This window comes from Rhinopithecus bieti, unplaced genomic scaffold, assembly GCF_001698545.2.
Source record: "Rhinopithecus bieti isolate Rb0 unplaced genomic scaffold, ASM169854v2 scaffold_35869, whole genome shotgun sequence".
In the NCBI taxonomy this organism is placed as follows: Eukaryota; Metazoa; Chordata; class Mammalia; order Primates; family Cercopithecidae; genus Rhinopithecus; species Rhinopithecus bieti.
Genome location: NW_016815084.1, coordinates 69,885 through 94,896, shown reverse-complemented (window position 1 = coordinate 94,896; position 25,012 = coordinate 69,885). Strand labels below are relative to the sequence as shown.

The window sequence follows — 25,012 nt, the reverse complement described above, 5'->3', positions numbered from 1 at the left end:
AAAAAAAAAAAAAAAAAAAAAAGTTGGCAGAAAAGAAGTAGAGATAAGGAAGTTGGAAGGTTCTACCTGTTAACTCTATAGTTGCAGAATTTTTTAAAAAAGAGCTTGAGTAATGATCATTTGGGCACTTAATTTTTCTTGATGTCATTTGCCCATCAATTTTAAAAGTGCACATGAGAATAGGCCATAATATGTGGACAGTGGGAGTCCCAGAAAACTTGGTATGCTTTAATGTTTGAGAATTCTGCTTCTTATTAATTTCTCAAGAACAAAGAAAATGCTATAAATTCTTTCATAAAATATCAAGAGTTTGGACCAGTGTTTTAGATGATGGTGATCATACTAGTGGCTTTCAATTAGCTATCTTGCATACACCATCTAGAATGTTTATTTTTGCTCTTGGAAAATTTTAGAAACAAGCAAAGGAAAAGGGCCAAATCATTTACAGATCGTCATAACCAAGCCAAAATGGAACCAAGATAAGAGTGTTCACAAAACTTTTAACCCAGGCATGCAGATCAAACAAAACATTCAATTATGCATGCAAAAAGGACCAAAAGTAAATTTACCAGAAAAGATACGCCTTATAATAACTAATGGTATGCTATTTTCAAGAGACCCATCTCACTGGTAATGAAACCCTTAAGCTGAAAATAAAGGGATGGAGGAAAATCTACCACTCAAATGGAAATCAGAAAAAGCAGGGGTTGGAATCCTAATTTCAGACAAAACAGACTTTAAACCAGCAAAGATCAAAAAGACCCTTTACATAATAGTAAAGGGTTCAATTCAACAAGAAGACTTAACTATCATTAATATACATTCACTCAACACAGGAGCACCCCAGATTCATAAAGCAAGTTATTGGAAACCCACAAAGAGACTTAGACTCCCACACAGTAATAGTGGGAGACTTTAACACTTCACTGACTTCACTGACAGTAGTAGACGGATTATCAAGGCAGAAAATTAACAAATTAACAAAGGTACTCGGGACTTGTACTCAACATTGGACCAAATGAATTTGATAGACCTTTGCAGAACTCTCCACATCAAACCAACAGAGTATGCATTCTTCTCATTGCCACATGGCACATACTCTAAAATTGGCCACACAATTGTACATAAAACAATCCTCAGCAAATGCAAAGGAACTGAGATCATACCAAATACACTCTTGGACCACAGCACAATAAAAATACAAATGAAGACTAAACAAATTGCTCAAGACCATGCAATTACATGGAAATCAAACAGTCTGATCCCGAATAACTTTTTTTGTGTATAAATAATGAAATTAAGGCAGAAATCAAGTCCTTTGAAATTAATGAGAACAAAGATACAACACACCAGAATCTCTGGGACACAGCTAAGGCAGTGTTAAGAGGGAAATTTATAGCAGTAAACACCCACATCAAAGGTTAGAAAGATCTCAAATTAAAAACCTAACATCACAATTAAAAGAACTAAAGAAGCAAGAGCAAACCAATCCCAAAGCTAGTAGAAGATAAGAAATAACTCAGATCAGAGCTGAAGATTAAGACGTGAAAAAACATTCAAAAGATCAATGAATCCAGTTTTTTTTTTAAATAAGATTTTTTATTAGTCTAGCTGCTACATATATTAATAAAGAAGAAAAGAGAGAAGATACAAATAAACACAATTAGAATGACAAAGGGGATTTTAACACTGACCCTTCAGAAATACAAATAACCATCAAAGACTACTATGAACACCTCTATGCAAACAAATTAGAAAACCTAGAAGAGACGGATAAATTCCTGGACACATACACCCTCCCAATACTAAACCAGGAAGAAATTGAATCCCTGAACAGACCAATAATGAGCTCCAAAATTGGGTCAGTAATAAAATAGCCTACCAACCAAAAAAGTCCAGGAGCAGACATATTCAGAGCTGAATTCTACCAGATGTACAAAGAAGAGGTGGTACGATTCCTATTGAAACTATTCCAAAAATTGAGGAGGAGTGACTCCTCCCCAACTCATTCTATGAGGCCAATATCATCCTGATATCAAAACCTGGCAGAGACACACACGAAAAAAGAAAACTTCAGGCCAATATCCATGATGAACATTGATGCAAAAATCCTAAACAAAATACTGGCAAACTGAATCCGGCAGCACATCTGAAAACTAATCCAACACAATCAAGTAGGCTTTATCCCTGGGATGTGAGGTTGGTTCAACATATGCAAATCAATAAATGGGATTCATTACATAAACAGAACTAAAGAAGAAAGCTACCTAATTATCTCAACAGATGCAGAAAAGGCTTTCAATAAAATTCAATATACCTTCATGTTAAAAACTCTCAATAAACTAGGTATTGAAAGAACATACCTCAAAATGGTAACAGTCGTCTATGACAAACCCATGGCCAACATCATATTGAATGGGCAAAAGCTGGAAGTATTGCCTTTGAAGACTGGCACAAGGATGTCCTCTCTCACCACTCCCATTCAACGTAGTACTACAAGTTTTGGCCAGAGTAATCAGGCAAGAGAATGATTAAAAGGCATCCAAACAGGAAGAGAAAAGTCAAACGCTCCCTGTTTGAAAATGTCATAATTCTATGTTGAGAAAACCCCACAGCCTTGACACAAAAGTTTCTTTAGCTGATAAACAACTTCAGCAAAGTTTCAGGATACAAAATCAATGTACAAAAATCACTGGCATTCTTGTATATCAGCAACAGTCAAGCCAAGAGTCAAATGAAGAATGCAATTCCATTCACGATGGCCACACACAAAAAATATACCTAGGAATACAGCTAACCAGGGAGGCGAAAGATATCTACAAAGAGAATTACAAAACACTGCTCAAAGAAATCAGAGATGAGGCCGGGTGCGGTGGCTCAAGCCTGTAATCCCAGCACTTTGGGAGGCCGAGATGGGCGGAGCACGAGGTCAGGAGATCGAGACCATCCTGGCTAACACTGTGAAACCCCGTCTCTACTAGAAAAAATACAAAAAACTAGCCAGGCGAGGTGGCGGGCGCCTGTAGTCCCAGCTACTCGGGAGGCTGAGGCAGGAGAATGGCGTGAACTTGGGAGGCGGAGCTTGCAGTGAGCTGAGATCCAGCCACTGCACTCCAGCCCGGGCAACAGAGTGAGACTCCATCTCAACAACAACAAAAAAAACAAAAACAAACAAAAAAAAGAAATCAGAGATGACATAAATGGGAAAACATTCCATGCTCATGGAAAAGAAGAATCCATACTGTTAAAATTGCCATATTTCCCAAAGCAATGTATAGATTCAATGCTATTTCTATTAGACTACAAATGACATTCTTCACAGAACTAGGAAAAAAACTATTTTAAAATTCATATGGAATCAGAAAAGAACCCAAACAGCCAAGGCAATCCTAAGCAAAAAGAACAAAGCTGGAGGGATCATGCTACCTGACTTCAAACTGTACTACAGGTCTACGATAACCAAAACAGTGTGGTACTGGTACAAAAACAGACACATAGAACAATGGAACAAAACAGAGAGCCCAGAAATGAGGCCACACATCTACAACCATTTGATCTTCAACAAAGCTGACAAAAACAAGCAATGGGGAAAGGACTCCCTATTCAAATAAATGGTGCCAGGATAACTGGCCAGCCATATGCAGAAGATTGAAACGGACACCTTCCTTACACCATATACAAAAATCAACTCAGGATGGATTAAAGACTTAAACATAACACCCAAAACTATAAAAACCCTGGAAGACAACCTAGGCAATACCATTCTGGGCACAGAAATGGGCAAAGATTTCATGAAAAAGATGCCAAAAGGAATTGCAACAAAACCAAAATTGACAAATGGGATCTAATTAAACTTAAGAGCCTCTGCACAGCAAAAGAAACTATCAACAGAGTAAACAGATAGCCTATAGAATGGGAAAACATTTTTGCAAACTGTGCATCTGATGAAGATCTAATATCCAGCATCTATAAGGAACTTAAACAAATCTGCAAGAAAAAAAACAACCCCATTAAAAAGTGGGCAAGGGGCATGAACAGATACTTTTCAAAAGAAGACATACGTGTGGCCAACAAACATATGAGAAAAAGCTCAATATCACTGATCATTAGAGAAATGCCAATCAAAACCACCATGAGATACCATCTCAAACCAGTCATAATGTCTATCATTAAAAAGTCAAAAAAATAACAGATGCTGGCGAGGTTTTGAAGAAAAGGGAACACTTATATTCTATTGGTGGGAGTGTAAATTAGTTCAAGCATTGTGGAAAGCAGTGTGATGATTCCTCAAAGACCTAAAAGCAGAACTACCATTTGATCCAGCAATCTCATTACTGAGTATATACCCAAAGGAATATAAGTTGTTCTACCATAAGGACATGCCTTCTGACCCTAGAAAGGATCTCTTCTGATGAACATTATCATATTCTACTTTAATGTGCTCCTTAAATTCCTATAGTAATTTCCATGAGGTTGTGCCCCATACAGGTGTCTACTTAATAGGCCAGTGTTCCATTGACTATATAGCTAGGTCGTGGTCTACTGTCATGAGTCAGTAAAAACCGAAATGTAAAGGCTTTTATTATTGTTCAATTCCCCCTTCACTGCCAGGAAAACAGCATGCGATTCAGTCTGTTGAGCTAATTTGTTATCTTTTTCAATCAGAGTCTTTCAATCTGCCAGTCTTAGTGTGGTGGCCTTCCAAATAGGAGGCTATTCATCCACCTTGAAACTACCATTCATGAACCAAGCAGCTCTTTGATGGTTAATACAGATCTATTAACACGGCACTGTCCAGGTGGTGATAGGACCCACTAGCTCTTCAGGTGGCTCCAAAATCAATCCTAGAGGGAAACAGTCTACCTGCTTGTAGATACAATGAGTACCTCTGTGTCCCCCTAGTAACATGTTTCTCTCATTTCCACTTTATTATGGAACTCTTCTGGATGCTGTCTTCCTTATTAGATTGTTTCTCTGACATAACACAAGACAATAACAGCATTTCAGGTTTCAGGAATATTTTATGTCCTTCAGTCATAGGGGCTGTTACCATTAATGTCCAATAGTAAGGTAGGAGCTGTCTCTCAAATTGTGTATATCTTACTACACCATTTAGGAATATTCTGATACAGAATCCCAGTGGTCACCTATGAGTGGTACTCACAGGCTTTCACAGTAATCTCCAGTCTGCATATAATAGGTGTATGTTACAGACACTTCCAAGATCATATATGACATGGAACGACAAAAGAGGCATTGAGAGAGGAACTACTTTTTGAAATTCAGATGTGGCTGCTTTTTTGGTCCCTCATTCAAATACAGCATTCTTTGGGTAGTTTTATGGATAGCAGTGAGCAACATTTCTAGATGTGGAATATACATCCTCCAAAATCTAAATAGACCAATGAAACATTGGGCTTTTTTGTTTATTTCAAGGGGTAGTAATGAGATCAGTTTATTTATGCTCACTTATGGAACGTCATGGTGGCACCTGCCCAGGTAATTCCTAAGAATTCCACCATTTTGAGAGGCCTTGACCCTTGCTAGACTTATCAACCAGCCTCTGCTGGTCATGTGTGTCACTGCTACATGTAGGTCATTCCTCACCTGGTTTTCAGTTTCAGATATCAGGATATAATCAATATAGTGTATTATTACACTCAGAACCTGCTTTAATCCAAATCCCTTTAAACAAATTATTGTAGTAGCTGGTGAATTTAAATAACCCTATAACAACATAATCTTTCCATGAACTTTCTCTTGCTTGAACAACCATCAAGAACTGGGATATTATCTCATTTCAGGTGAAAATGGTATTCATGTGTGGTTACCACAAATTCAGTATTCAGGATTCAGTATCTGCACAGAGGAAAGGTAAGCATAAGTTTCAGGTGAAATACATAAATTTTATCATTTATTTTTAACTTCAAAAATGTTACTTTCTAGCATATATGAACCTATAAAAGAGATCAAGAAATTAATACATGTATATAATACATTTATAACTGCTAGAAGTTTATTTGAGTCTGAACATGTTACTCAGTGAGAAACTTTTTTTCTAAGTCTTAATAAGATAATGTCTTACACTATATTTTTATTTATATTGCTTTGGCTTGTGATTAATTGCTTTGCTATTCAATACTGGCAAAATTATTTATATAGTAAATAACATTAATTAAAATAAATTACTCTTATTTAAATAAATCTATCAAGATGACCTTTCAAAAATTCAATTCCTTTTGGTTTAAGCCAGTTATTTAAGGGAAATGTATTATGTTTGCCTTAAGAATTTTTTTAATTTATGAAAAGGAAAGAAAGAGATGAATTTCAAGAAAGGTTATCCAATCTTGGTGCTACCTACCTGATTATATTCAGGACAGATTGGCTTAAAAATTTTGTTACCTTTAAATAGCAGAAATAACTACTCTTGCATGTATCATATACCATGTCCCATACCTCATCGGCATGTCTTATACCATAAATAAAACTTTGAAGTCTACTTGGATAAGATTTTTTGAAAATCAGGTAGGAGTTTATTAAAAGGAAAAACTGAAATCTTCTCACCTACATTACTGACTTGCAGTAGAAGGGGTTATCCTTTGTGGGGTGGAGGGTAGGGGAACCGCCCAAAAAGAGCAGGCTGATAAATTGACTACAGTAAATAGATCCATAGGAAAATATCAGTGCTTATAAAAAATTACATGACAAAAAATAGTGGGTTATAATATCCATAGGTTACTGTCACAGTAATGACCCATAGCTTTAGATGTAATTATATTTATGCAGGGATTCCTGCAGACCTGAAAATTAACTCAAGCACTCATTCAAAATAGAAGATTGAGAATGGACTAGAGCCTACTGCCACTGTGTCAGTGTGACTTGGGTTTCTGTGCCTTCTCGTTTGCTCACATTCTGATCCCCGAGGACTGTGAAGAGCAAAGGTCTACTGACCACTGACCTCAGGCCACTCAAAAGGCAGGATCCGTTATGACATCGTTTTGCACAAGTAGAGCACTAGTGCCCAGTCGGGCATCAGCTTCACTGCAGGATTGAAACATGGCTGCTAGTCTCCCTGTATTCTTATGAGTGCCTTCCATCAAAAAGCACAGAATGGCTCTTAAATGAGGTAAATATACCATGTGCTGACTCAAAAATATCTCTGAGACATATTAACGTGAAAAACAACTTATTAAATGGAATATAGTATGTAAATACATTTATGCAAACACATTAAGCTATGTAGTTACTGTCACGCATCACTTAACCACCAGGAAAATTTTGAGAAACCTGATGTTTGGGAATTTCTTTGTGCAAATATCAGAGTGTATTTACACAAACCTAGATACGTAGCCTACTACACACCTAGACTATATGGTATAGCCTATTGATCCTAGGCTACAGACCTGTACAGCATGTTACTGAACTGAATACTGTAGGCAACTGCAACACAAATCACTAGGCGATGGGAATTTTTCAGCTGTATTGTATATGTGGTCTGTCATTGACAGAAATGTTGTTACATGTGGGATGACTGTAAATGATTTTCTGTGATTACGTATTCCAAGTCACAGAGGTGAAGTTAAAGATTATAATATTGTAATATTAATTATAATAAGAAACATTTATTTTGGTCTTCTTCCCTGGTCAGAACTTGGACAGAGCTCGTGAAACCTTTGTAATTTCCCAAGTGATAAAGGTGCTAGGAACATATTTTGTTCTAATAAGGTCACTCTTGCTGGGTTCCTTAATGAAAGCTGGTCAGCAGGAAGATCAAGGCATGGTTAGAAGCTTGGAACCCTCCCTCATCCCCCATCAACAGTTAGGGGAGAGGAACTAGAGATTGAGTTTGTAATTGATCATGCTTATGTGATAAACCCTTCAAAAAAATCTCCAAAAGACAGGATTCAGAGCGCATCCAGGTTGGTGAACACATCCTATGTGCTAGGAGTGGTGTGCATTCCAATTCCATGGGGACAGAAATTCTGTATTCAGGACCCTTCCAGAGCTCTCTCTCTCTATCTCTTCATCTGGCTGTTTATCTGTGTCCTTTATAATATCCTTAATAATAAACTGGTAAATGTCTTCCCCTGAGTTCTGTGAGCCATCATAGCAAATCATCAAAACTGAGGAGGGAGTTGTGGGAACCCTCCATTTGTAGGCAAGGCTGATAGAAGTGTAGATAACCTGGGGATTCGCTACTTGAAACTGACATCTGAAGTGGGGGCGGTCTTGTGGGACTGAGCCCTTAACCTGTAGCATCTGCATAAACTCCAGGTAGTTGGTGTCATAGTTGAATTATAGGCTGCCCAGTTGTTGTCCAGAGAGTAGGAGAATTGGTTGGTATCAGGAAAACCCCCACACATTTGGTCACAGAAGTGCTGAAAGTGTTGCATGTCATAGAGAAAAGCTTTGCTTTCCTCTTTACGGTAAACTGGGGAGAGAACAGAAGGAAAAAATTGCTTCTTTAAAAGTCACAGAAAGGAAAGGAATTTTAAGAAAAATAAAACTCTTAAATATAGCAAATGGGATGACAGCTGCTGTATACAAAATGACAAAATTAACAAAGTAATATACCCATTATGCATACAGCAATTTGCAGTTATCAAAAAATTTTCATATATAATGCATGTGTGCATATTATATATATAGATTATATAAATGTGTATGTGTATATAAATTATCTTCCTGAAGATAGAACCAACTGGTTCTTTCCTGAGGCAAGAACACTGAGTTATAGCTTCAAGACCTGAGTTGTATTACTATTTTCTCTGAATTTAGAGGTCAAAAAGTCAAACAAATTTATAAGACTAGGTTCTAATGGCAGTTACTTTGTCAAGGATGCAAGCCACTTTTCATTTCAAAAGCATATGTGGACTTAAAGCTGTGAAAACCAGATAAAGGTGGCATACTTTTTGAAAGAAACTGCCAGGTATAGAGGGATTAATTGTTTCCACACATCTAAGCCTGACTCCAAAACTGGCAGTGGAAGACTATATCTCACTAACAAGTCTTAGACATGTAGTACTTGAAAAAGATCAGGTACATCCTATACTAAGGTGTTTGAAATGGAGACTAGGAAGATGATAGGAAAGAAAATATGTTCAGAGCAACCCAGGCTGAGACTGGGGAGGCACAACTGAAGACAGGACCAGGCAAGAGGTTTCGTAGTTAGCTTGGTTTCCCACCCATAGCTGCATTTAGACTCTACTAACTTCAACGGGCATGTCAGGTCAGGATGCAAAATTATTTGCCTTTTAGTTCACAATATTTTATCCATTTCATAACACATATGGCTTAGAAGCTGAGAGTATGGGGCTTGAAGACAAATCTCAGTTCTAATAAATAATAATTATAATAGGTTGGGCAGGTTATTTAACTTCTCTCTGATTGCTTCCTTATGTGTCAAGGGGGGATAGCACCACCCACCTCAGTGTGTTTGCATAAAGATAAAAACACCAAATGTGCTTAGTTTTGTACATAGAACATATTACAAAACATGGACTCATTAATAATAGAAACAGCTGCTCTAGAACTCTCCTTAGGAGGAAAGAGCCTGATTTTAACAGAGAACATAGGCTGTCTTGCACAACCCCTTTCTTCAGCTGAATCTTCGCTGTGTCTCCCTGGGTCCCAACGCACAATCCTCATGACCACATAGGAGGCTCAAGACATCTACAGAAGACTGACGTTAAGACAGAGGTGTGGTTGTTTTTAAAGAGACTAAGAAACTCCAAATAATGAATGACTGTCTATCATGAGCAATGACTCCGGAGAAATATAAAATATGAACTCTGCCCTTAAGATATTGTCAGCCTGGTGGCAGTGGGAAGAGGGGCAGGGGAAACCCTGAAAGTTGGGTTGGAGAGACAGCCATGTAAAACCAAGTAGATGTATTTATAAGGCTTCCTTGCAGAAGCGATGGCTTTGCTGAATCTGAATGAAGAGTAGGAACAATCTAGGGAATGAGAAGATGCAAGCATGAAATGCAAGAACATTGTTATGTTTATAGTAGAAGGAGCTTGTGAAGGCAAAGGGAGAGGAATCAGGGACAAATCAACAAAGTCCCAGTGTGGGAAGGCAAGAAATGTACATTTTATCATCAAAGCCAAGGGAGAGCCATGGTTGAATCTCCACAATGAGATGAACTTGATCAGCTTTTCACCTTGGAAAGGTTCCTCCAGCTTAGTTTTGAAGTAAGAGCAGAACAGAAGCTACAGCTACACTCCAGGCAAGACAGGTGACCACTCCAACAAAACGCAGTGACCGAGGAATCAGGAGAAGATCAACTAAAAGATAGCAGATACCATATTAGCAGGGCTTGGTGACAATTGGGTATGGAAGAAGTGAGAAGGATCTTGACTGACTGCAGTTTCTGAGTTAGACAACTGAATGGAACATGGGCCCATATGTTAACATAGAAAATATAAGGAAATGACCAGAATTCCTGAGAGCTGATGTGCACAGTCCATAGAGATTCAGAGAGGTCCCTGTGCCTGTGGCGGTAAGCAAAGCTGTGAAAGACGCTCTGCGTGATGGACAGAATGTGATTTGGTGTCTTTCAGAGGGAGTCTCGGTCCTGGTTTGGGGCTCTGATGACTCAACAAAGTGAAGTCTGGAAAGAGGGCAGGGAGACCTCCTGGTGTGCCCTAGGGGGAGGAGAAAGGAAAGGATGGCCTGACTTAGAGAGGAGAGAGAACAGCAGCTTCCCAGACACCCAGGACCTGCCCAATCTTGAGCTACTCCTGTCACTGGGATTCCCTCTGTGCCCCAGACAAAGCAGCTGGTACTCACCACAAAGGTAAGAAGACTGTATGTTGAATATTTTATATAAATCTATGGAGATACAGAAATATGAATAGATATTCTTCCAAAAATACCACAGGCCTGAGACAGGTGTCCCATTCCTTGGTCAAAGGAATGTTATAGAAGAGTATATATGCAAAGACTTTCCAAGAGGTATTAGTAGCCATATATATTTTTTAAAAATCAATTTCTTCATTAGTATGAAAGATCCAGAAAGGTAAATTTATAAAATTTATAGAAACAAAATAGATAAAGGTTTCCTTTAAGGACCTCACCTTTCCATACCTCAGCTGTCTGGGCCTGGGGCTGGGAACAGAGATAAAGGCGTGAGGGGTCTTTCTAGAGCAATAAAAATGCTGTACAACTCACCGAATGTGATGGTTGCACAACTGGGTAGAGTTACAAAAATCATTGAATTGTAGACTTAAATTTTATGTTATGTGAAATGTATGTCAATAAAATTATTTCTTTAAAAAGAAATACATTTTCAGATCTTCAACTTCCATGTGTGGTCTTTCCTAAATATGATTTGCCTGAGAAAGCACCTGTACTTATTTATGTAAAATTCACTTTGCTAGCTCCCCTTTTAGTTGGCCTACTCAAAAAGGAAGAGAGTCATATTCTTTTCCTATCCGTATTTTACTATGGTAAAATGGAGTGTTGACATGAGTGAAGAAACCTTCAAGTTGCCAACAGTAAGACCATCTTAAATATTGTTACTGAGATGCCTCCTTTAATGACTCTTGCCTTATGGTTTGTTATCTTTCTCTTTTATACTTAATTTGGTGAAGAGTATAGCCTTGTATTAGAAATTAAATGTCTCAACCTGCTTTGGGATGTTCTGAATTCAGATATATGGTAGAATGGGGCAGTGGATGTGTTGACAATTTTCCTTTAAGGACCTCACCTTTCCATACCTCAGCTCTTATCAAAGAACACAGATGGGGAGAATTCCACAAGAGACTAGCAATGATAGCATGGATACACAACATTCAGTGCTGCAACTAGCTTTTCCAGTTATTTAAATGTACGCAATCATTTTCAGTTCTTCTCAACAGTCACTCATAGGTTGTGTTATTAGCTGGGGGCGGGGGGGAGGGGAAATCACCTTTGAACAGATGAAGCTGAACCACCTAGTGACACTGGTTTAGTGACTGCCAAAGTTTTTTCAAGATATATTAGACAAAGCCATGAATCAAATTTCAAATGACTTCTTCAGATCCAATATGAGTTAACCAGAAATGTAGTTAGAGCTTATTTTATCCAGTCACATCATGAAATCCATAATCTGGCTCTACGATCACTAATCTCAGGTGGCCCCAGGACCAGGTTATTTTCTCCTCTGCCATCTGCTCATAGAGAACACCGCCTTAAGACCATGTAACACATACGGCTTAGAAGTTGAGAGTATATAAGCTGAAAGAGAGGCATCCATGCAACAGGGGTAGGTGGCATGGGAATCTGGGCACCTGCTTATGTGATTTGTGTAACCTACTTTGGTCCTGCTTAGACCTGACCCCTAGTATATCATTTCCTTCAAATGGTGGGTTGCTGCTGTGTCTTCCTAACTTTAAGACAGAGAGCCCAGGTTATGATGAGTAGCTCTAGTCACACCATCCTTTGAAATTCCATGTTAGGCTGGGCACAGTGGCTAACGCCTGTAATCCCAGCACGAGGTGGGTGGATCACCTGAGGTCAGGAGCCTGGCCAATATGGTGAAACTCTGTCTCTACTAAAAATACAAAAATTAGCTGGGCTTGGGAGCACGAGCCTGAAATCCCAGCTACTCAGGAAGTTGAGGCAGGAGAATCGTTTGAACCCAGGAGGCAGAGGTTGCAGCCAGCCAAGATCACGCCACTGCACTCCAGCCTGAGTGACGGAGACTCCATCTGAAAAAAAAAAAAGAAAGAAGAAAGAAAGAAAGAGAGAGAGAGAGAGAGAAAGAAAGAAAGAAATTCCATGGTCTGATACTCAGTCTCTCCCCGGAATCAGGTGCTGCTTGCTACTTTTCAAATGTTTTATTGTTTCCTAATGCATTTAGTTTTGCCTTGCACTAGAACCCTAGAGTTTTATGCTAAGACTCCCTGTTGGGGCTTACCAAGGATTTCTCATAGAGCTTTATTGGCACAAATATCTGGGCACAAAGTCATCTCTAGGAGATCCATTTGGCCCTGTGGCCCAAGTGGCAGGGCTGGTTATACAACATCTTAACCTGCTGCAGAGCCTTCTCTTACTCTGGGCCCCACTCAAAACTGACAGCCTTCATAATCACCCAATAAATAGATTGCAGCAGAATTTCCAAGAATAGTATGCAATGTCCCCCAAACCTGAAGAGCACTACCAAATTTTCATTGCATTTCAACTCTGAATGAAAGTCTCAATATGCCTCAGACCACTGGAATCCTAAAAACCACTCATGTGATGGGTTTCTGGATCTCTGTAGGATTTACCTCTCACCCTCTGAGGCATATATGTATTACTTAGACATTCAGAGTTCCTTTGACTTCTGCTCATCATGTTCAATTAACATTATGTCATCAATATAATGCACTAACATGAAATTCACATTTTAACTACTCAGGTGCCCAAGCTGGAAAATTGGGCTTCATTTTTAGTTCCTTTTGCTCCCAGGGTGACCAATCTCTCACAAAGAGCTAATAATTTCAACTAATAAATATTTCCTAAATCTAACTTCTTTTCTGCATCTATACTACTTCTGACTAGTTCAGGGCCTGGCTGGATACCTTCCATTGGACCCTCCAGGTGCATGCTCCACTCTGTTCCATGCTCTTGGAGACTGAGCTGTGTGGATGACATCTCACTTCCAGAAGGGTTTTGTTAATAGAGAACACTGATAGTAGATCAAAGGAAAGGAGGGAAATGTGGTTGTGGTATTTATTCACGTGGTTCCCTTCTGCAGTGTGTCTCTGGCTTACTACGACACTTAACCAAAGGTCACAGCCCCTGACAGACAATCTTCTGTATTTGTCTTTGTTGGGGTAACTCACTTCCTCCTTTTGCCCCTTCAGGCCTGGAGGGTATTAAAACCTCCCTGTGCCTGGCTCCAGTGCTGTACTATCGCCTGTGGTTACCCTATACTTTGCCTCTGTAAATAGCCCCTTCATGAAACTCTCTTTAATTTACCCAATTTAAGTATGCCATCTATTTCCTGACAGTATCTGATGGGCACAAGACCTTAGTATCTCTTGCTGCAATAATCTCCTGGCTGCCACATCAAATAAGTGCATGTGCATACACACACATGCTAAAGTTGTCTCTATATGGCAAAAATCTGACCATATCAATATCTGACCCCTTTGCATTTCTTAGTAAATTTCAGGGACTCCCATTTGCCCTCTAGATAAAGTCTAAGCTTTTTGTTTTGGCATGCAATAACCACCACTATCCAGCCCCTGACCAATTCTGTAGCCTCATCGCCAGCCACTCCCCACCTCATGCTTGCTGTTCCAGGGATAACAAACTCTTGGTAGTTTCTCTCACTCTGTGCTGTTTTTCTCCCCTTTGCCCTTGCTCATGCTAACTTCCTTGCTTGGTATGCCCTTCTATATTTCCAAATTCCTTACTCCATTCATCCTTCAAGAATAAGCTCTGAAAATTAAAAAGAAAAAACAGGTCATGTATACTGTGGTCCCATTCATGCAAAATTGAACACACAGCTATTATATGAGAATGGATATGTGGAGAGGTGATTTAAAGAATGGAAAAATAATTATAATAGTTAACAGTGAAATATCAAATTTTCACTTTTTTGTGTTGGATAACTTTTGAGAAGGTAAGATAATGACTCCCATACAAATGTAAAAATAACAAGTGCCAACCTTTTAAAACTCATTAATTAATGAGGGGAACCACAAAGCCATTCAACTGATTCGAAGGTAAATTCAAAGAACCACACATATATAGGCCATAGGGAAGAGTAAAATAAGTTTGCTTAATAGATGCAAAGCTGATTTCTTCCAGTGTAGAAGGAAAATTGAATCTCCTCCAGATGAAATTTATATGCATCTATGGATAGATGCAAATATTTATTAGTTACCTAAAACTCTGAGTTGTAAATAGCTCAAAGACAACGTATGACACAGAGACCCCACAGAATCAGGTCACCTAGAAGAGTAGCTAGACGATGCCTAGTTTTTTACTGCAGATACCCAGAGTCCATTTCAAAGTCAGGTCTGTTTTAAAGTCTTTTACAACTTTTCCCTCAACTTTCTTAAACATTTTTACAAATATTTTACAAATATTAAAAAAAATTTTATAATGAACATATATCCTTTTTTAATTAAAAAAGCACGCCTCCAAACAAACAAACAAACAAACAAACAAACAAATGCAATATTAGAAGCTCCTTTTCCTCAATTGACTTAGGTATCACCTTTTCCAAATTATTTATCTAACCACTGCCACCCCAAGGTTAAGTTAGGTGCCGTTCTTCTCCCATGCTCCCATAAAAGTATGTGAATCATATGTTCCTCCTACCACAATGTATTATAATCATACTTTTCTGCAGGCCCAGCTCAGGCTGTGAGTGCTTTGAGTACCCAAATCATGAGTCATCTTTGTATTCTGGCCGCCCAGCCCATAGCAGTTTCCCAATAGATGCTCACTGAATGAATGAAGAGACTAGTGCATGCATTGATTCTGTATCTTTTGCCAAAATTATATTGGGGATGGCAAGGAGAGAGAGAGAGAGAGAGACAGAGAGAGAGAGAGAGAGAGAGAGAGAGAGAGAGAGAGAGAAATGCTTAGCATTTGCTTTTAAAAATAAACTGTTTGGAGTGACATTAACAAAATGTTGAGTAGGAAGAGAAGAAAACCCAACACTGTTTTGAATCCTTGGCTACAAGGGAGGTAGGGAACCATAATGAATGAGAAGGGATTGTAGGAGTCAAATTTCAGAGAAAAAAAGAATTGTGAATTTATCTTTAAAGTTTGCTTCAAAAGCATTTATCTGCTATGATATTTGCCTAAGATTTACTAAGGTTGAAGTACTTAAATAAGGGAATTGGCTTTATGTAAATAAGTTCATAGCTACAGATTTGTGAAGATTTGAATAGAGACTCAGTATTCTAAATATCAGGAAAACACAAGTTCACAGTGTACACAATGCCTGATGCCACCCAAAGCCTGAACACTTAAAAATCCAGAATGGGTACTTTACAATAAATGCTTTAAGACCAGAGCTGAACTGACACCACAGACTGCACAGGCGAAGGGTCTGACATGCAGTAACTAATGAATTTGACCTGTAGGTCCAGTGAGGCCCCTAAGAAATCATTATATCACTGCAGCCAAATCATTCATTCATTCATTCATTCATTCATTCAACAAATACCTATGAAGCAATCGCTAGGTGCCGGGCACCCTGCTATAAGTGACCAATGTAACACTGTCACTTAGAGTTAGAAAGGTGAATGTGAGAAGTAAGCACAGGAGGGAGGGCATCAGGTCACATGGAGGAGACAATAAATCAGCTTTGGGGTATCAGGAAGGACTCCCCTCACGTGCTGAAAATGAAGATAAGTCTAGAAGAAGAGGCTGAGGGATGCAAAGCAGCCAGAATAGAGCACTGGGAGCAGGAAGTCAAATGTGTCTCGAAGCTTGAGGCTAGAGACTCATGGAGGACAAAATGATAAAACACATCACTCTTAAGAAGCTGTGGAACTTTAGGAACTTGAGAGTTTACAAAGCCCTCTCACATCTTAATTTATTTGGGCCTCTCACAACAAACCTGTGAAGTAGATGTTCATTATCCTAGGGGTTCTCAATAAATAAATATTTATTGAATATGTTGACCTAAGAGGATGAAGCTGAGGCAAAATTAATACAAGTAGAGAGTTTATTTGGGCCAAACTTGAGGATTGCAACCCAGGAGCATAGATTCAAGTTGCCCTGAATGTAGACTCCAATTAACAGGAGTTACAAGTGAATTTTTAAAGGCAAAAACAGGGACAGGGAATGGACTGTTACAAAATTGTTTGTCAGAAATTCTCATTGGTTTACACAAAGAACATTGATTAGTATTGGCTATACATTTTTAAACTACAGAGTATGTGTTCTAGTGTCTGGTGTGGCATTATTAGGTTAATTTCCAGCTACTTGTGGCAGTAGCAAGCAGTGTCAAGAGATGAATACTTAGGTCAAAGAGGGGAGTAGGGTGTGGGATTGTAGCCTCCTTTTAATGTCTCTCTGGGCCTAATAATTAAAAGGATTTGTATTCCTCAGATACAAATTTCTTTTCTCAAGCCTATGTGTGCATATGTCAGAATTTGATACCAGATAACAGAAGCCACTCAAGTTAATTTAAAGAGAAGAGATTTCATATACAAAATTCTGTGTTCATAAAATCACTGGAAAGGCTCACTGGAGCAGGCTGGAGGCTGATCTTCCAGGAGCGATTCTTAGACCCACTCAGTTCTAGCCCAAAAAGGGAGATGATATTTCATCAGAAACGACCACGTTTAAGCCCCTGACCCTGGGTTGGGGGGCCTCATGTCCACTGTGGCTCCACTGTGCATGAGAAGCACCAGCAGTGGAACCAACTATAAACTTAAATTAGCCAATAAAGTTGCCGTGATCACAGGATCTACAAACAGGTGAGAACAACTCTTTGGGAATTTGGGAACTGTGAGTGTCTTTGGGTTTTGTTGACTTCATTTCTTAGGCTCATCCCCACAAAGCAAAGCTTACTAGGCTTAAGTGCTAGTACTTTTTTGGGAAGGTGATCTTAATGAGCAACATTGAGGAACAGGAAAGGAAACTAGCAAAGGAGACAAAACCAGTGCAGGATGTGTTATGGAGTCGGCCCACTATAGGTCACTGGGTGAGAGGTTTCAAAGGTCTTCTAGGAAGCAGGAAATGCATCTCAGAGGCATCTCTCAGAGGAAGAGGAGAAAATTCCTCCATCAGTCAAGAGTTGCCCTATGTGGGTTAATGCCTCACACTTTTCAAGTTGCATGCCTTTGAGCACTCAGTGGTTTCACATGCCTGAGGCAGGGAGCTCTCTGGTTGCAGCTACAAAGCAAACTAAAGCCTCGAGAAACTAAACTGAGAACGAGTTTTCATAGTAGGAATTTTCATGGGAGGGGAGGCCAAGAAGATCTGATGTGGACATAGGAGGTTCAATGCATCTATGGACTCTTTATCTCTTTATCTCTTCTAGTCCTCTGACCATCCATAGTACAGCATGAGGTTATCTGCTCTGAGTTAGTGGAGAGAATTCATTTGGTGCCCAGGGCTAGAAATGCAGCAAGAAAAGTCTCAGTCCTAGTCTAAATTGTCACCTCCTTCTCATCTCTGCCCCGGGATTGGCTTCGCCATTGCCAGCGTCTGGCCCACGATAGGGCCCACGTGGTCATCAGCAGCCGGAAGCAGCAGAAGGTGGACTGAGCTGTGGCCATGCCCTAGGGGGAGGGGCTGAGCATGTGCCAGACACCCTGTGCTACATGGGGAAGGCTGAGGACCGGGAGCGGCTGGTGGTCATGGTGAGGGGCATAGAAGGAGGTGTAGAGAGGCTCAGGGATTCTGATACTATGTCCCACATTAGGGCAGAGGGATAAAGCCACCATCACAGGAATCAGGTCAACTATGTGTCACTTGAGCCTTGTCCACAAGGCCCAATCTCCAGTTAACAGACCTGGGCACAGAAAGGACCAGCTTACGGAAGGCGTCCTTTCTCCACCCAGGTTTGTTCTCTCCCTCAGGGAGAATGGGAGTGCATGTGGCCTGGGACTCAGGGAGATGTTGGGGTGGGGACCATGCTGGTGGGAAAGGAGAAGCTGGTTTCTCCACCAGCTCCGTGGAGCCAACCAGGCCCTCCTGGAAGATTCCTGAGGAGGGGTCTGAGGGGACAGAGATGTACAGAAGGAAGCCCTGGTCTTATAGTCAGAGGTAGAGTATTCAGGGAATTGGAGAGGGGACAGTGAAATTTCAGGACACAGTGCAGGTGAGAGGTGTGTTTGGGAACAGGTAGCCAACAGTGCCTAGGACTAGAAGGAGGACGTGAAAGGGTACTTGGGTGATGCTCCACTGCTTTTTATCCAGAAACTCAGTACCTGGCTCCTAAAGGAAAAGAGAGAATCTCCATCCTCACATCATATTGTTCTCCTGTGCTTTGAACTTGACATAGGTACAGCCTCTGGGACATTAAACAGGAGTCATCTCTCACTGCTGAAGACACCCTCTTCCTCCGTAACCTTATTCCTTTATATCCTTTTCTTACTCTCAGGCCCTGGAACACTGTGGGGGTGTGGACTTCCTGGTGTGCGTGGCAGGGGTCAGTCACTTGGTGGGAAGTGCCTTGGGGATCAGTGAGCAGGTCTGGGACAAGGTGAGGTCTGGGGAAGCCAGCAGGGGGCAGGAAAGCCAGACTTCATCCTCACCTTCCTGCCATGTAACCCTCTCTCCATCTAGGCTCACATATCCAGAGCTGATCCTCAGCTCCCACCATCCACCTTCCCATGACAGATTCACTGGTGCAGAGTGAGGCCTGGGGCTTGAACTCTCTGAGCCTCAATTTCCCCTCTGTGAGATGGATGTAGGAGTGTTTAAGTGGCAGTTTTGCTCGTCACTGTTCAGGAGCTACCATTCTGCAGGGAATTCCAACCAAAAACCAAATAGTCACAAAAAATATGGGGCACAGAGAAGAGAATGACAGCCTAATCCCTAACATGGGTACCTTCTGGCTATCACCCCAAAACCTAGCCTTCCCCAGACTCAGCTGTTGATGCCTCCTCTGCTCCAGATGAAACTGGTGTGCTTGGAAACATAGGGAGACAACCCATATACTCTGGGGTCTTCTGCTGGAAGAGCCTTCAGCCTAACCCATTTACTCCTGCATCTTCAGGATGCCCCCATTTCCATGAATGCACAGGAAAGCCAACACTCCACCCACATCATGGGCATCAGAGGTCATCATGCCCACATTCTAACCTGGTACATTTCCCAATATGGTGAGACTGCTGGACTGACTGTATCTTCCCTCCCCCACCTCCTGTTTGCTCTGATTTCAGATCCTAAACATCACTGTGAAAGCCCCAGCCTGCTGCTGAGCCAGCTGCTGCCCCACATGGAGAAGATGGGGTAAGGGTGGGGAAGGGGAATAAGGAGGTAGCTGCTTGGTATCAAACAGGGAGCAGGGGAACTAGAATGAGAGGGGGCAGATTTCAGTTAGACATTCCTACTGGGAAATAGGCTTAGCTGAGCCAGTCATACAAGAATGGTGAGTGTGTGGCTTTCAAACTTCTGGGTCAGCTAAAAAAACAAGAGTTCTATCCATTAGTGTTGTTCTCTCACATCTGGAGTGCCCAGGGGGTCTGGCAAGGACTTGACTGGAATAAGGAGGAGGGATCCACAGATAGAAGGTCCCAGAGTCCTGACAATGGTCTTGGAATCAGAGACCCTTGGGCTACAGGAGCTCTGGCCACAAGAGTTCAGGCTGATGACTCTGAGGCACCCCATAGCAGGCCTGTAACTAGAGCAGCTGTTTCCCAGGACCACTCAACTCTTATACCTCCTGCTTCCTCTGACACCTGTCCTACCCAACCTTTTCCCAGCCCCTGCCAGTCAGTTCCCAAATTAGGAAGCCTGTTTCCTTGCTGTTCTCACAGCCCGTGATAGATGCATCACCTGTGGGATGGGCCTAGGGCTGTCTCTTGCTGTCAATTCCCCACTGGTCTCAGCGACTCGGGATGTTCCCAGATGTTCTCCCATGCCATTTGTCCTAGGGTTGGAACAATCTGCCTGTGCTCCTGGGAGTTCGTTGTTCATTCTTGGATTTTGGCCCAATCTTTAGAAGATTTCATTTTCTGACCACCTCAGGAACACAGCTTCTCCTGAAGGTGCTCTAGCCATCCCTGTCCAACTCCTCCAACTTGGGCCTGTCTCATTCCTGTTCTAAAGTAGATCCCTCTGACCATGCCCCAGCCTCTTAAACATCTCCCTCCTATTTAGCCATGCCTCCTCTGAAGGTTAGGGCCACCCAGTTATCTCTACCAGCATTGCCCTCACGCTCTTCTTTAAAATGGTCAGCGGAGGTAAAGTGAATTTTCCTCAGTCTCAGGTAAAGTGCTTTGCAGATACATGTAGTTTTAAGACTCTTTTCCCAACTGTTTTGCTTCCCTTCAGTTCCCATATTGACATTCTGGAGCAGTCACTGAATTCAGCAAGCATGTACTGAGCAGCTAGTATAGACTGGGCTGCTTCTCTGGACTTGTGTGATCATCTGTGAAACACAACCAGGACTTCTAACTAATGATGACTTCTGAGGCCCCTTCCAGCTCTAACACAGGCATGGCGTGATATTAGATTGAATCTCAGTGGCCCTGAGTCACTGAGAACAGTGGGGAATTGACAGGAAGAGCCAGCCCTAGGCCCATCCCACAGGTAATACATCTACCATGGGCTGTGGGGAGAGCAAGGAAGCAGACTTCCTAATTTGGGAACTGACTGGCAGGGGCTGGGAAAAGGTGGAGGAGGACAGGGCCAGTGTAAGGAAGTGCGAGGGACAAAAAATATCATTTTTATTGATAGAAAATGGCCAAGTACAGTAATTTTTGTGGTTAAACACAATACCATGATTTTCAAATTGTTTTTAATGGCAGAAACCTTTTGTCAAAGAATAACCTCCGTAGGAGTCCAATGCATAAAACAGACAAAAGCAGAAATGCCCAGCTTAAAATTGGATTAGGGGCCTGATGCTCAACCATTTGGTCCCTGTTCCTGGTACTGGGCACCTCTTGCAGAATCTGGCTTCAAAAAACTGGTTGCAAACTACGAATGTAAAGAAGACAGCATGGGCTTTGGAGTCAGAGACACCTACCTTTAGATCCCTGCTCTGTCACTAGCTACATATGCTTGGTAATTAAACTCTCTGGGCCTTTGTTTCCTTACCTATTAAATGGGATAATGATGCTTGGCACACCTCTTGTGAACATTAAATGGCATGATAAAATATGTTGATTATGCACGTAGTAAAGACTGTCTATGTATATCTACTAGAGTAAATAATAAACATTGGCCGGGTGCAGTGGCTCACACCTGTAATCCCAACACTTTGGGAGGCTGAGGCAGAAAAGTCGCTTGAACCCAGGAGTTCAAGGGTGCAGTGAGCTATGATCACAACACTGTACTTCCAGCTGGGTGATCAAGTGAGACCCTGTCTCAAAAAAAAATATTTGAAAATGAATATTATCATTTTCACAGCTACAAGAACATCACATACTAAAGTTCTTTGCAAGTGAAAGAACTTTGCATCACAATTAAAAGCACTAGAGAACCAGGAGAAAACAAACCCCAAAGCTAGCAGAAGACAAGAAATAACGAAAATCAGAACTGAACTGAAGGAGATTGAGACACGAAAAAGCCATTCAAAAGATCAATGCATCCAGGAGTTGATTTTTTGAAAAAAATTAATAAAATAGACTGCTAACTAGGCTAATGAAGAAAAAATCCAAATAAACACAAAACACAATTAGAAATGACAAAAGGGGTCATTGATCCCACAGAATACAAATAGCTACCAAAGAATATTATGAACACCTCTATGCACATAAACTAGCAAATCTAGAAGAAAAGGATAAATTCCTGGACACATACACCCTTCCAAGACTGAGCCAGGAAGAAATTGAATCCCTGAACAGACCAATAATGAGCTCTGAAATAAAATCAGTAATAAATAGCCTACCAAGAAAAACCTAGGAATGACAGATTCACAGCTGAATTCTCCCAGCTGTACAAAGAAGAGCTGGTGCCACTCCTACTGAAACTATTACAAAAATTTTAGAAAGAGGAACTCTTCCCCAATTCTTTCTATGAGGCCAGCATCATCCTAATACCAAACCCTGTCAGAAACACAGCAAAAAACGAAAATGTTAGGCCAATATCCTTGATGAATGTTGATGCAAAAATCCTCAACAAAATACTTGCAAACTGAATCCAGCAGCACATCAAAAAGCTTATGCACCATGATCAAGTAGGCTTTATCCCTGGGATGCAAGGTTGGCACAACATACACAAATCGAGAAATGTGATTCATCACATGAACAGAATTAAGGACAAAACTACATAATTATCTTAATAGATTCAGAAAAGGCTTTTGATGAAATTCAACACCCTTCCTGTTAAAAATTCTCAATAAACTAGGTATTGAAGGAACATACCTCAAAATAATAAGAGCCATCTATGACAAACCCACAGCCAACATCATACTGAATGGACAAAACTTGGAAGCATTACCCTTGAAAACTAGCACAGGACAAGGATGCCCTGTCTCATCATTCCTATTCAACATAGTATTGGAAGTCCTAGCCAGAGTAATCAGGCAAGAGAAAGATATAAAGGCAGCCAAATAGGAAGAGAAGAAGTCAAATTATCCCTGTTTGCAGGTGACATGATCCTATATTGAGAAAACCCACAGTCATGACACAAAAACTCCTTAAGCTGATAAACAACGTCAACAAAGTTTCAGGATACAAAATTAATGTACAAAAATCACTGGCATTCCTATACATGAACAAGAGCCAAGCCAAGAGCCAAGCCAAGATCCAAATGAGGAATGCAATTCCATTCACAACTGCCACAAAAAATACCTAGGAATACAGCTAAACAGAGAGGTGAAAGATCACTACAATAAGAACTACAAAACATTGCTCAAAAAAAATCAGAGATGACAGAAACAAACGGAAAAACATTTCACACTCATGGATAAGAAGAATCCATATTGTTAAAATGGCAAAATTGCCTAAAGCAATGTATAGATTCAAGGCTATTCCTATTAAACTACAAATGATATTCTTCACAGAACTAGAAAAAGAACTATTTTAAAATGTATATGGAGCTAAAAATGAGCTTAAATAGTTGAAGCAATCCTAAGCAAAAATAGTAAAGCTGGAGGCAGTTCCAAGATGGCCAAATAGGAACACATCCAGTTTACAGCTCCCAGTGTGAGCGACATAGAAGATGGGGGATTTCTGCATTTCCAACTGAGGTATGGGGTTTGTCTCACTGGGGCATGTTTGACAGTGGGTGCAGGACAGTGGGTGCAGCCCACCGAGCGAGACCGAAGTAGGGAGAGGCATCTCCTCACCCAGGAAGTGCAAGAGGTCAGGGAATTCCCTTTCCTAGCCAAGGGAAGCCATGACAGATAGCACCTGGAAAATCAGGTCACTCCCACCCTAATACTGCACTTTTCCAAGGGTCTTAGCAAGTGGCACACCAAGAGACTATATCCCGCACCGGGCTTGGAGGGTCCCACACCCATGGAGCCTCCCTCATTGCTAGTGCAGCAGTCTGAGATCTACTAGAATAACCAATGTAGAGAAGTCCTTTAATGACCCGATGGAGCTGAAAACCATGGCATGAGAACTACATGACGAATGCACAAGCTTCAGTGACTGATTCGATCAACTGGAAGAAAGGGTATCAGTGATTGAAGATCAAATGAATGAAATAAAGCAAGAAGAGAAGTTTAGAGAAAAAAGAGTAAAAGATATGAACAAAGCTGCCAAGAAATATGGGACTATGTGAAAAGACCAAATATACATCTGATTGGTGTACCTGAAAGTGACAGGGCAAATGGAAGCAAGTTGGAAAACACTCTGCAGGATATTATCCAGGAGAACTTCACCAACCTAGCAAGGCATGCCAACATTCAAATTCAGGAAATACAGAGAATGCCACAAAGATACTCCTTGAGAAGAGCAAATCCAAGACACATAATTGTCAGATTCATCAAAGTTGAAATGAAGGAAAAAATATTAAGGACAGCCAGAGAGAAGGGTCGGATTACCCACAAAGGGAAGCCCGTCAAACTAACAGTGGATTTCTCAGCAGAAACTCTACAAGCCAGAAGACAGTGGGGGCCAATATTCAACATTCTTAAAGAAAAGAATTTTAAACCCAGAATTTCATATCCAGCCAAACTAAGTTTCATAAGTGAAGGAGAAATAAAATCCTTTACAGATAAGCAAATGCTTAGAGATTTTGTCACCACCAGGCCTGCCTTACAAGAGACCCTGAAGGAAGCCCTAAACATGGAAAGGAACAACCGGTACCAGCCATTGCAAAAACATGCCAAAATGTAAAGACCATCGAGGCTAGGAAGAAACTGCATCAACTAACGAGCAAAATAACCAGTTAATATCATAATGGCAGGATCAAGTTCACACATAACAATATTAACCTTAAATGTAAC

General features: G+C 40.7%; 1 pseudogene; it reads left to right on the top strand.

Moving 5' to 3' along the window:
- Nucleotides 1-15,969: 15,969 nt before the first annotated feature.
- LOC108515801 (dehydrogenase/reductase SDR family member 2, mitochondrial-like) overlaps nt 15,970-25,012 on the top strand; it is a 16,359-nt pseudogene continuing 7,316 nt past the window's right edge.